Source organism: Coregonus lavaretus (assembly GCF_964263955.1).
Source record: "Coregonus lavaretus genome assembly, chromosome: 15".
NCBI classification, from domain to species: Eukaryota; Metazoa; Chordata; class Actinopteri; order Salmoniformes; family Salmonidae; genus Coregonus; species Coregonus lavaretus.
Genome location: NC_140002.1, coordinates 5,798,960 through 5,813,062, shown reverse-complemented (window position 1 = coordinate 5,813,062; position 14,103 = coordinate 5,798,960).

Sequence of the window (14,103 nt, the reverse complement as noted above, 5' to 3'; positions counted from 1 at the left end):
TTCATGATACTGTCAAGAACAGGGCATATCAGTATTCTTTTAAACTTTTCTTTGTGAATACTTCTTGAGTTTGCCCTCTCCGTTTAAAGTTCTCGAATGGCAACTTGAAGCATTTAAGTGGAGGTGACAACCTGATGAATGTTAGATGGCAGCGAAACAGTTAATTCAGCCTCATTTACTGCCTTTGAAAAATACATAGCTGATATGGCTGAGTTGCTTAAACAAATGAGGTTTCTACTGACAATTGAGATGGCATTCTCTGGATTTATGGTGCTTTCAAGACAACTGGGAACTCGGGAAAAAAACAATGTCAAATCATGACATCAGTGATCTTCAGGTTGGAGCTCTAGAAAGAGGCCCGAGTTCATATTTTCCCAGTCGGAACTCGTTTTTTTTCTGAGTTCCCAGTTATCTTGAACTCACTGAAGTCTGAGATTTCCCAGTTCCAAGTTCCCAGTTGTTTTGAATGTGGCAGAAGTCATGCTGGATTGACAGCATGGCCAATGTATTCAACCTTTTCTGGCCCATGGTGTTGCGTGTGAATGTTTATCCTTTTAAGCTTGGAAAAGAGACCCTTAAACCCAGACTTGGACCACACACCCTCTCCATGGAATAGCAGGCAGGGGAAGCAAAATGATTGCTTAGCAATGCTTAGAGTTAGCCACTGACTCCTTCCTAACCACTCATTGTTGAATTTGCGATTTCCAACTTGTTGTGTAATGTTTATGTCCAATGGCCAATGAGCACCGATACGTTTTAGCTATAATTTCTCTTCATATGACAAGGATTGAAAATGATTTCCCAGTACTGTAGATTGTCGAAGTGATTCATGATGATGACTGCTTGTGTTGACATGATTAGTCCAATTAAAGCTACGTTAGATATAACGTGATTTGAATGTATTTTATCTGTGGCCAATTACCTTGAGCCTTCTTGGATGGGCACTTCTAATGTAAATCTATGGCAGCACCCAAGGGGGCTTGAACTTTCTAGCTCTCCCTATAGATTTTGTGGTGACGTAGTGACCCATGAGTGACAGAACACTGAGCCAATCACGGTGCAATTAGAGAAGATTACCAACCCCTACGCTCTGTATTTTCCGCTGGCTGCCCCACCACCACAGAAAGCACTGAGCTAGGCTGAAACACCTGCATTTTGAAGCTGCCTTACTCAAGAAAGCAAAAAATAGACCATGTTTGTATGCGGCTTTACTAACTCAATACATTTATTTTTACATTGTTTGCAAACTGATATGTGACACCTGTTAATGCCAAAATAACATGCAAAACAGGCAACAAAGAAAATAAGAAAATAATAATAATATTACATTTTCTTAGCTGAACAGGTTAGGCTCTGCCTGGCAACTGAGTTAGGAAGGACGCCTGTATCTTTGTAGTGACTGGGTGTATTGATACACCGTCCAAAGTGTAATTCATAACTTCACCATGCTCAAAGGGATATTCAATGTCTGTTATTTTATTTCTACCCATCTACCAATAGGTGCCCTTCTTTGCGAGGCATTGGAAAACCTCCCTGGTCTTTGTGGTTGAATCTGTGTTTGAAATTCACTGCTCGACTGAGGCACTTGTATGTGTGGGGTACAGAGATGAGGTAGTCATTCAAACATCATGTTAAACACTATTATTGCACAGTTGCAACTTATTATGTGACTTGTTAAGCACATTTTTACTCCTGAATATATTTGGCCATAACAAAGGGGTCGAATACTTATTGGCTCAAGACATTCTATAAACAGAATTCTACTTTGACATTTACGGGGTATTGTGTGTAGGCCAGTGACACAAAATCTCAATTTAATCCATTTTAAATTCAGGCTGTAACACAACAAAATGTGGAATAAGTGTAAATACAGTGATAAGGGTAATCTGAAGTTAGTTAATTTTTTATATTGCTTTTAAACACAATAAGTATTCAGAATTTCCTCATAATACTCACCAAGAGGATTCACTGACTCACCAAGAGGCACAATCACAGTACCTCATGGAGTGGGCATGTGCTTTAGAAAATGCAACTTTGTGAATTGAAACAAAAAACGAAATGGGTTCAAATACAGCATACCTCTTTGCTGGGCAGGAAGAATATGTTTTTTTGCGGGGGGGGGGGCAAATATGTTAACACATCTGGGCACCAATTTGAGATGAATCACAGCCCAGGTTTTTTTAAGGCACCTGCAATAATAGGATGTCAAGACTCAACACCTGTGGGATATGCAGGAGCTGTCCTCCTCCTGACATGTACAGTGTAATCTCTGAAGTACACTGTTCTTATTAGCAGTCTGGGAAGAACAGTTCATTTCCAAGAAGGAGGCTGAGGAGGCTGACACAATGCTCCCAAATTAATCCATCTCTTATCACACCCACTCAAACAGGAGGAAGCAGGCTAAGGAAAATTCATTGGTTCCCCAGCCCGCCAGGTCTTTCATGTTTCCTGCAACCTTACTCACCAGCTTGATGAATTAATTCTAATAAATAATAGAGTGCTCCACTATTATTCCAGGATATCCAATTTAAAGTGATGAAAAAATGTAATATACTGTATCTGGCGCTAAATGAAACAAATAAAAAAAGATAGAAAAGAATTGATGAGAAGAATGGACATGCATAGTATCATATATTGGTGCAATATCAATTACTTGTTTGACTGAGCTCTCACGGTTAGTTTTACAGAAAGCCAACCACTTCACGGGAAGGCTTTTCTATTGTGGTTCCTTTACAGCCACTGTTTACATGAGAGCTCTTATGTGCCGTTGACATTTCAACAGCTACTTATTAATACGGAACAAATTGCCCCACTGAATAGAAGACGCTGAAGAAAACAGTCTGGAATAATCTTAGACTAATGGTTTCTTATGTTGAGTTGTTCCAACTTACGAAACTCACCAAGTCCAAATTATATCTTAAGTGGCCACACATGGACATGGGGGCTGTAGATGGAACTCAATCAATGCAGATTATGGTGACGTTTTACGCCCTTTAAAACACTGTAACAAGGTTTGAACTCCAGACTCCTAGTTTACATGCTAAGGACCATTCACATGAAGAGTTCTCCAAATCAACAGCCACAGCTGTGTTCCTACAGTGGTGAGATCACTGCCAGCACATGAGAGAAGGGAAGAGGGGACCGGGATGCTGAAAATGAGTGGACTCTTGATTTGAGGAGACAAGATGATGCTTGAGAAATGACTGAACAAGAGGGTGGTCCCTTACACACGTAGTCACTGCTGTATCCCACTGTGAGAACTAATTGAGAATATTAATCACTATGACTAGGTCAATGTACCTGTTGAGGATGCTGCTGAACCCCTTCATACAGTGACTACATACGTGATTTCAGCCCACCCACCCTCATATACCCTTTCTGAGATGCAGGAAAAGGAGATAGACAGTCGGAATAGAGGGAGGGAAAGCCGAAAACATCGCTTTAATCTTCAATCCAATTATCTGATGATTAATGCTTTGTTTTTTTAAAAGTGGCCCTTAGTCACTTACCTTGTGTAATAATCAATGTCCTGCCAAAACGATCAACAACAGATTCACTGCTGCTCTGCGGTAATGTGCTGGGAATAGAGGGGGAATCAGGAGGATTACAATTACATTGTTCTGCAGATTGCTGATATTGTCCTGGAGAGGACTGAGTGTGTGGGTGCATGCTAAAACTTTACGCTGCTCAGAGCCATAAATGTACAGTGCATTTGGAAAGTATTCAGACCCCTTGACTTTTCCCACATTTTGTTACGTTACAGCCCTATTCTAAAATGGATTAAATAATGTTTTCCTTCTTCAATCTACACACAATACCCCATAATGATAAAGCAAAAACAGGTTTTTAGAAATGTTTGCAAATGTATAAAATAAAATAAACTTAAATACCTTATTTATGTAAGTATTCAGACCCTTTGCTATGAGACTCGAAATTGAGCTCAGCTGCATCCTGTTTCCATTGATCATCCTTGAGATGTTTCTACAACTTGATTGGAGTCCACCTGTGGTATATCAATTGATTGGACATGATTTGGAAAGGCACACACTGTCTATATAAGGTCCCACAGTTGACAGTGTATGTCAGAGCAAAGACCAAGCCATGAGGTCAAAGGAATTGTCCGTAGAGCTCCGAGACAGGATTGTGTCCAGGCACAGATCTGGGGAAGGGTACCAAAACATTTCTGCAGCATTGAAGGTCCCCAAGAACACAGTGGCCTCCATCATTCTTAAATGGAAGAAGTTTGGAACCACCAAGACTCTTCCTAGAGCTGGCCGCCCGGCGAAACTGAGCAATCGGGGGAGAGGGGCCTTGGTCAGGGAGGTGACCAAGAACCCGATGGTCACTCTGAAAGAGCTCCAGAGTTCCTCTGTGGAGATGGGAGAACCTTCCAGAAAGACAACCATCTCTGCAGCACTCCACCAATCAGGCCTTTATGGTAGAGTGGCCAGACGGACGCCACTCCTCAGTAAAAGGCACATAACAGCCCGCTTGGAGTTTGCCAAAAGGCACCTAAAGGACTCTCAGACCATGAGAAACAAGATTCTCTGGTCTGATGAAACCAAGATTGAACTCTTTGGCCTGAATGCCAAGCATCACGTCTGGAGGAAACCTGGCACCATCCCTACGGTGAAGCATGGTGGTGGCAGCATCATGCTGTGGGGATGTTTTTCAGCGGCAGGGACTGGGAGAATAGTCAGGATCGAGGGAAAGCTGAACGGAGCAGAGAAATCCTTGATGTAAACCTGCCCCAGAGCACTCAGGACCTCAGGCTGGGACGAAGGTTCACCTTCCAACAGGACAATGACCCTAAGCACACAGCCAAGACAACGCAGGAGTGGCTTCAGGACAAGTCTCTGAATGTCCTTGAGTGGCCCAGCCAGAGCCCGGACTTAAACCTGATCGAACATCTCTGGAGAGACCTCAAAATAGCTGTGCAGCGACGCTCCCCAGCCAACCTTGAGCAAGGCACTTAACCCTAATTGCTCCTGTAAGTCGCTCTGGATAAGAGCGTCTGCTAAATGTCTAAAATGTAAATGTAAATGTAAACCTGACAGAGCTTGAGAGGATCTGCAGAAAAGAATGGGAGAAACTCCCCAAATACAGGTGTGCCAAGCTTGTAGCGTCATACACAAGAAGACTTGAGGCTGTAATCGCTGCCAAAGGTGCATAAACAAAGTACTGAGAAAAGGGTCTGAATACTTATGTAAATGTGATCTTTCAGTTCTGTTTTGTCCTGATGGGGTGTTTGTTGTGTGTAGATTAATGAGCGGGAAAAAAAACAATTGAATGTATTTTAGAATAAGGCTGTAACGTAACAAAATGTGGAAAAAGTCAAGGGGTCTGAATACTTTCCGAAGGCGCTTTGCGTCTCTGGCACGGCCTATTCTTTTCTCATCCTGTCATCACTAGTGATTATTGAGATGCCCAATATGGATGGCCCTTAGAGATTACCCCTAGCTGCCACATAATCACATCTTTAATTGTTTGCACGTTTATTATATAGACAAAGTGTTTCATAGAGAAAATGGCTTACAGAAGATAATAATGAAGTTGGTGTGCTTTTTACAATGTTGTGAAGCATCGTATTTGTCTTTTCCTCATATCTGTGAATATCAGTGTTGCATTTAAATTAGCCAATTACGTTTTTTTTTATGCATATTTGCATCCTTGTCTTATAGAGAAAAAACATACAAAGAAATCTAAATGTAATTTGTGAAAATAAATAGATGAGTAAATACAAATAAATAATAATATATAAACTATATTATAGTCAACTATAGTAGTTACAAAGCAGAGCTTGTTTGAGTATGGCCCATAGTTTTTTACAGAGCAGTAAGACCCTGTGTTCTACAGTAAAGCCTTGTCAGTTGTGTGTGTTCCTATCTAAAGTACTTTTCAATGCTACCCCAGACTACAGAAGACTTGTTATTGTCATTCTTCTGAAAATGTTATTGTCTAGAGGTAGTATGGCGTAGTATGGTCAGGTTGCTCTTTATGTTCAATTTTCTCTCTTTAATCTAAAGTGACATCCTAGATAAAAACATAAGTATGATCGAATAAAATCAAGGTGGATCATTCACTTCAAAGCGTCATTCTACCCCCTGAGACCTGGAATCACAATAGTTGGTCTTCATTGTGGCTGGGGTTAGAAATTACACAGAGATTAGGAATCAATATTTCCAATTCTTTACGGTTTCTAGGTAATAATAGAGCTGAGAGCTGTAAGTTAAAGCTGGTTGACAAGAGAGGAAAAACAATACTGTGTGCAACTGATCAAATGACAAACTCTACCCGAAATGGAAGAGAAATAGATTGATTGGTGCTGCTCAATAGAAATACTGACTACTTTTAAAAACTATTTGCTAACTGAATTGTACATCTGGTTTAAGTTTGATACATTGTATGGCTTTGCCAATTTCAAGCATGTGGATTTAGCCATGATTAGATGGTCTAGTGAAAGGGTGCCTATGTCCAACCCTTTCTGAGTCACTGTCTGATAGGGCAAGAGAAGGCGTCTGTCCGCATAAATCCACTCATCAATCACCCAGGCAGGAAGTGGATGGACGGTAATGACCTTTATTGGAATTCAGTCTAGTATTCCTGTGAAGTGTGTACCTCTCTCTTTGAATATTCAGTCATCATCACAGGTTATGGGTAGACCAAAATGGTGCTTATCACTCAATTCTCCTTCTGCGGTACAACAATGTACCATATATTTCAGCTGACCAGTCGATCAGTCGATCAAAATGAAGGTGTAGCCTGATACAGCATGACTACTGTGGAAATTCCCCTTTTTTCTCCTAGACTGGTCCTTAGAGCCAAATGCCTACTTTTAGAATAAGTTGAAATTGGTACACAAAGAATGGGAGAAAATATGATACATCTTATTGTTTTTAGACAGAACCAGCGAGTGCTCCAGTTGTTCACAACTCAGTTTAACTGGAGCTGTTACAAAGAAGGTTGTCTGGGCTGCATTGCAGATATGAAATTCATATTCTGTGACCGAAGCTTGATCTTCCTCCCTGCACAAGAGCCTGAACAAAATGTATTAATAAGAAATGAAGACCCCTCTTCTGACTTCACTGTCAATCTCTATCAAGCGTACCGCTACAAACTGCCATGTCTGAGGTTGTCACGCCCTGACGTATGGAACTCTTGTATGTTGAGTCAGGGTGTGGAAATCTATGTGATGTATTTTTGTGATATGTTTTTGATCTAGGTATTGTATTTCTATGTTTGGCCGGGTGTGATTCCCAATCAGAGACAGCTGTCGCTCGTTGTCTCTGATTGGGGATCATACTTAAGTAGCCTGTTTGCCTACCTATGTTGTGGGATCTTGTTATGTGTTAGGCTCGTGTGTGTTTAGCCTGAGGACTTCACGTTACGTTGTTTCTTGTTTTGTTTAATGTTTATTTGATTTTGTATTTATTTATTTTATTTTATTTCACCTTTATTTAACCAGGTAAGCCAGTTGAGAACAGGTTCTCATTTACAACTGCGACCTGGCCAAGATAAAGCAAAGTAGTGCAATAAAAACAACACAGAGTTACATATGGGGTAAAAAAAAACATAAAGTCAGAAATACAACAGAAAATATATATACAGTGTGTGCAAATGTAGCAAGTTATGGAGGTAAGGCAATAAATAGGCTATAGTGCAGAATAATTACAATAGTATTAACACTGGAATGCTAGATGTGCAAGAGATTATGTGCAAATAGAGATACTGGGGTGCAAAAGAGCAAAATAAATAACAATATAAGGATGAGGTAGTTGGGTGGGCTAATTTCAGATGGGCTGTGTATAGGTGCAGTGATCGGTAAGGTGCTCTGACAACTGATGCTTAAAGTTATTGAGGGAGATAAGAGTCTCCAGCTTCAGAGATTTTTGCAATTCGTTCCAGTCATTGGCAGCAGAGAACTGGAAGGAATGGCGGCCAAAGGAGGTGTTGGCTTTGGGAATGACCAGTGAGATATACCTGCTGGAGCGCAGACTACGGGTGGGTGCTGCTATGGTGACCAATGAGCTAAGATAAGGCGGGGATTTGCCTAGCAGTGATTTATAGATGGCCTGGAGCCAGTGGGTTTGACGACGAACATGTAGTGAGGACCAGCCAACAAGAGCGTACAGGTCACAGTGGTGGGTAGTGTATGGGGCTTTGGAGACAAAAACGGATGGCACTGTGATAGACTACATCCAATTTGCTGAGTAGAGTGTTGGAGGCTATTTTGTAAATGACATCGCCGAAGTCAAGGATCGGTAGGATAGTCAGTTTTACGAGGGCATGTTTGGCAGCATGAGTGAAGGAGGCTTTGTTGCGAAATAGGAAGCCGATTCTAGATTTAACTTTGGATTGGAGATTCTTTATGTGAGTCTGGAAGTTGAGTTTACAGTCTAACCAGACACCTAGATATTTGTAGTTGTCCACATACTCTAGGTCAGACCCGTCGAGAGTGGTGATTCTAGTCGGGTGGGCGGGTGCTAGCAGCGTTCGATTGAAAAGCATGCATTTAGTTTTACTAGTGTTTAAGAGCAGTTGAAGGCTACTGAAGGATTGTTGTATGGCATTGAAGGTCATTTGGAGGTTTGTTAACACAGTGTCCAATGAAGGGCCAGATGTATACAAAATGGTATCGTCTGCGTAGAGGTGGATCTGAGAGTCACCAGCAGCAAGAGCGACATCATTGATATACACGGAGAAAAGTGTCGGCCCAAGAATTGAACCCTGTGGCACCCCCATAGAGACTGCCATAGGTCCAGACAACAGGCCCTCCGATTTGACACACTAAACTCTATCTGAGAAGTAGTTGGTGAACCAGGCGAGGCAGTCATTTGAGAAACCAAGGCTATTTAGTCTGCCAATAAGAATGCGGTGGTTGACAGAGTCGAAAGCCTTGGCCAGGTCGATGAAGACGGCTGCACAGTACTGTCTATTATCAATCGCGGTTATAATATCAATAAACATGTTCGCATACCACGCTGCAACTTGGTCTGACCCGTCTCTCAACGATCGTGACAGAAGATCCCACCAAACACGGACCAAGCAGCGTGCCCAGGAGCAGCAGACACCCTGGACACAGGTAGTGGAGCAGAGATCATGGACTTGGGGGGAGATAAGAGAGGATCTGGCCAAGCAGATGGAGGCCCTGAAAGGGATGAGGGTGGAGAAGGAGAGAGTAGCCGATAGAGGACCCTGGGCGAAGGAGGAAGCCCAGGCAGGAGAGGAGAAACGGCGACCCAGGAGGACGCGGTCATGAAGAAAGCCCGAGATGCAGCCCCAAGAAAAAATGTTTTGGGGGCACACAGGGTGGTTGGCGGAGCCAGGGTTCAGAGCAGAGCCAACTCCCCGTACTCACGCTAGGAAGCGTGTGACCGTGCAGGCTCCGTGTTATGCGGAGCTACGCACTGTGTTACCAGTGCGCCGGCACAGTCCAGTTCGTCCTGTGCTAGCGCCACGCACGTGCCATGCGAAAATGGGCATCCAGCCAGGACGGGTTGTGCCGGCTCAACGCTCCTGGTCTCCAGTACGCCTCCTCGGTCCAGCATATCCTGCGCCGGTTCTATGTACTGTATCGCCAGTGTGCGTGCACAGCCCAGTGCGTCCGGTGCTCACGCCACACACGTACTGTGCGGAAGTGGGCATCCAGCCAGGACGGGTTGTGCCAGCTCTACGCTCCAGACCTCCAGTGCGCCTCCACAGTCCGGTACACCCCGTACCTGCTCCCCGCACCAAGCCAGTGGTGCGTGTTCCCAGTTCAGTACGGCCCATCCCTGCTCCTCGTACCAAACCAGTGGAACGTGTCGCCAGCCCGGTACGCCCCGTTCCTTCTCCCCGCACCAAGCCAGTGGTGCGTGTCCCCAGTCCGGCCCGGCCCATTCCTGCTCCTCGCACCAGACCAGTGGTGCGTGTTCCCAGTCCGGCCCGGCCCGTGCCTGCTCCTCGCACCAAGCCAGTGGTGCGTGTTCCCAGCCAGGCACGGCCCGTGCCCGTTCCACCGGTGCCTGGTCCAGCACCGGTCAGCTGCTCCACTCCGGAGCCAGATCAGTCCGCTCCACCGGTGCCAAGTCCAGCTCCAGTCAGCGGCTCCACTCCGGAGCCAGAGCAGTCCACTCCACCGGTGCCTAGTCAAGCTCCGGTCAGCGGCTCCACTCCGGAGCCAGAGCAGTCCGCTCCACCGGTGTCCAGTCCAGCTCCGGTCAGCGGATCCATTCCGGAGCCAGAGCAGTCCGCTCCACCGGTGTCTAGTCCAGCTCCGGTCAGTGGCTCCACTCCGGAGCCAGAGCAGTCCGCTCCACCGGTGCCCAATCCATCCCCGGTCAGCGGATCCATTCCGGTGCCAGAGCAGTCCGCTCCACCGGTTTTTAGTCCAGCTCCGGTCAGCGGTTCCACTCCGGAGCCAGAGTAGTCCGCTCCACCGGGGTCCAGTTCAGCTCCGGTCAGCGGCTCCAGTCCAGACCCAGACGTCAGCCCCTCTCCAGGTTCGGAGTCTCCCAAACCAGGGTCCAGACAGGGCTTGGTGCAGCGCGGGAGGATTGCCGATCCAGGCCCAGACATCAGCCCCTCTCCAGGTTCGGGGTCTCCCACACCAGGGTCCAGACAGGGCTTGGTGCATCGTGGGAGGAAGGAGAGGGGAAGCATCGCGCCGAGGTCCAGACTAGACCAGGGGTGCAACGGGGAGGCTGAGAGGAAGAAGTCGTCACGCCCGGAGCCGGATCCGCCTCCGAGGCTGAATGCCCACCCGGACCCTCCCCGGTTAGGTCAGGTTTGTGCGGTCGGAGTCCGCACCTTTTGGGGGGGGGGGGTAATGTCACGCCCTGACGTATGGAACTCTTGTATGTTGAGTCAGGGTGTGGAAATCTATGTGATGTATTCTATGTTTAGGATCTAGGTATTGTATTTCTATGTTTGGCCGGGTGTGATTCCCAATCAGAGACAGCTGTCGCTCGTTGTCTCTGATTGGGGATCATACTTAATTAGCCTGTTTGCCTACCTACAGTGGGGAGAACAAGTATTTGATACACTGCCGATTTTGCAGGTTTTCCTACTTACAAAGCATGTAGAGGTCTGTAATTTGTATCATAGGTACACATCAACTGTGATAGATGGAATCTAAAACAAAAATCCAGAAAATCACATTGTATGATTTTTAAGTAATTAATTTGCATTTTATTGCATGACATAAGTATTTCATACATCAGAAAAGCAGAACTTAATATTTGGTACAGAAACCTTTGTTTGCAATTACAGAGATCATACGTTTCCTGTAGGTCTTGACCAGGTTTGCACACACTGCAGCAGGGATTTTGGCCCACTCCTCCATACAGACCTTCTCCAGATCCTTCAGGATTCGGGGCTGTCGCTGGGCAATACGGACTTTCAGCTCACTCCAAAGATTTTCTATTGGGTTCAGGTCTGGAGACTGGCTAGGCCACTCCAGGACCTTGAGATGCTTCTTACAGAGCCACTCCTTAGTTGCCCTGGCTGTGTGTTTCGGGTCGTTGTCATGCTGGATGATCCAGCCACGACCCATCTTCAATGCTCTTACTGAGGGAAGGAGGTTGTTGGCCAAGATCTCGCGATACATTGCCCCATCCATCCTCCCCTCAATACAGTGCAGTCGTCCTGTCCCCTTTGCAGAAAAGCATCCCCAAAGAATGATTTTTCCAACTCCATGCTTCATGGTTGGGATGGTGTTCTTGGGGTTGTACTCATCCTTCTTCTTCCTCCAAACACGGCTAGTGGAGTTTAGACCAAAAGGCTCTATTTTTGTCTCATCAGACCACATGACCTTCTCCCATTCCTCCTCTGGATCATCCAGATGGTCATTGGCAAACTTCAGACAGGCCTGGACATGCGCTGGCTTGAGCAAGGGAACCTTGCGTGCGCTGCAGGATTTTAATCCATGACGGCGTAGTGTGTTACTAATGGTTTTCTTTGAGACTGTGGTCCCAGCTCTCTTCAGGTCATTGACCAGGTCCTGCCGTGTAGGTCTGGGCTGATCCCTCACCTTCCTCATGATCATTGATGCCCCACAAGGTGAGATCTTGCATGGAGCCCAAGACCAAGGGTGATTGACCGTCATCTTGAACTTCTTCCATTTTCGAATAATTGCGCCAACAGTTGTTGCCTTCTCACCAAGCTGCTTGCCTATTGTCCTTTAGCCCATCACTGCCTTGTGCAGGTCTACAACTTTATCCCTGATGTCCTTACACAGCTCTCTGGTCTTGGTCATTGTGGAGAGGTTGGAGTCTGTTTGATTGAGTGTTTGGACAGGTGTCTTTTATACAGGTAACGAGTTCAAACAGGTGCAGTTAATACATGTAATGAGTGGAGAACAGGAGGGCTTCTTAAAGAAAAACTAACAGGTCTGTGAGAGCTGGAATTCTTACTGGTTGGTAGGTGATCAAATACTTATGTCATGCAATAAAATGCAAATGAATTACTTAAAAATGATACAATGTGATTTTCTGGATTTTTGTTTTAAATTCCGTCTCTCACAGTTGAAGTGTACCTATGATAAAGATGACAGACCTCTACATGCTTTGTAAGTAGGAAAACCTGCAAAATCGGCAGTGTATCAAATACTTTTTCTCCCCACTGTATGTTGTGGGATCTTGTTCCGTGTTAGGCTCGTGTGTGTTTAGCCTTGTTTTGTTTAATGTTTATTTGATTTAATAAACATGTTCGCATACCACGCTGCACCTTGGTCTGACCCGTCTCTCAACGATCGTGACAGAGGTCATGTTGTCCTTCTGGGGTCATTCTGAAAGACAGTCATCTGATCACTAGAAAAAGGGATCTCTCAGAGCCCAAGTGCAGTTTAACTGGACATTAACTGCTTGTTTAACCATTTGTCATTGTTGTAAAACAAAACATATCAGTTAACCTACCACTACATAACTTGGACTTATCCAGGGGCGAATGCATGAATTGTTTTCTCTTGTTTTAGCTTGTTTGACCTCCGATGTCGTCACTGTTAGGAATTCTAAGAAGTGTGACATACAGAAACTGTGGAACTTTTGAGACACTGCATCTCGGTCACATTTGTGTACAGTGGAGAAAGTCAAGGCGAGGAGTATGTTCTGTGAGTGATGGCTGGGTCTGGGGGCTATGTGGAGTTGAATAAGCTGCCACATGTGGATTCTCATTCTGGAAGGAGCAGAGACAGAGGCAGGGGAGTGAAAGGATCCGTGTGAGGCTCTATTAGAGTGCACCTTCAGGTTTGCCTAGATAAGACTCACAGATGAAATTGCAATATTGCAGCATAAAGCTCTCTCTCTCTCAGACACACACACCACCACTTTTTCCACCCCCACACCTCTCCCTCTATTATTTCTATCTATCTCTGATTCATTCTCTCTCTCATTCGCTCTCCTCAGTCCTTTTATGAAGTGCATTGATATGCATGCCATACAGTCATATACAGTGCATTCGGAAAGGATTCAGACCCCTTCACTTATTCCACATTTTGTTTCTTTACAGCCCTATTCTAAAATGGATTGTAACAATCTACACACAATACCCCATAATGACAAAGCGAAAACAGGTTTTTAGAAATGTTTGCAAATGTCAAAAAAAAGAACACTGAAATACCTTATTTACATAAGTATACAGACCCTTTGCTGTGAGACTCGAAATTGAGCTCAGGTGCATTCTGTTTACATTGATCATCCTTGAGATGTTTCTACAACTTGACTTGAGTCCACCTGTGGTAAATTCAATTGATTGGACATGATTTGGAAAGGTGCACACCTGTCTATATAAGGTCCCACAGTTGACAGTGCATGTCAGAGCAAAGGCCAAGCCATGAGGTCGAAGGAATTGTCCGTAGAGCTCCGAGACAGGATTGTGTCGAAGTACAGATCTGGGGAAGGGTACCAAAACATTTCTGCAGCATTGAAGGTCCCCAGTTTGGAACAACCAAGAGTCTTCCTAGAGCTGGCCGCCCTGCCAAACTGAGCAATCAGAGGAGAAGGGCCTTGGTCAGGGAGGTGACCAAGAACCCAATGGTCACTCTAACAGAGCTCCAGAGTTCCTCTGTGGAAATGGGAGAACCTTCCAAAAGGACACCCATCTCTGCAGCACTCCACCAATCAGGCC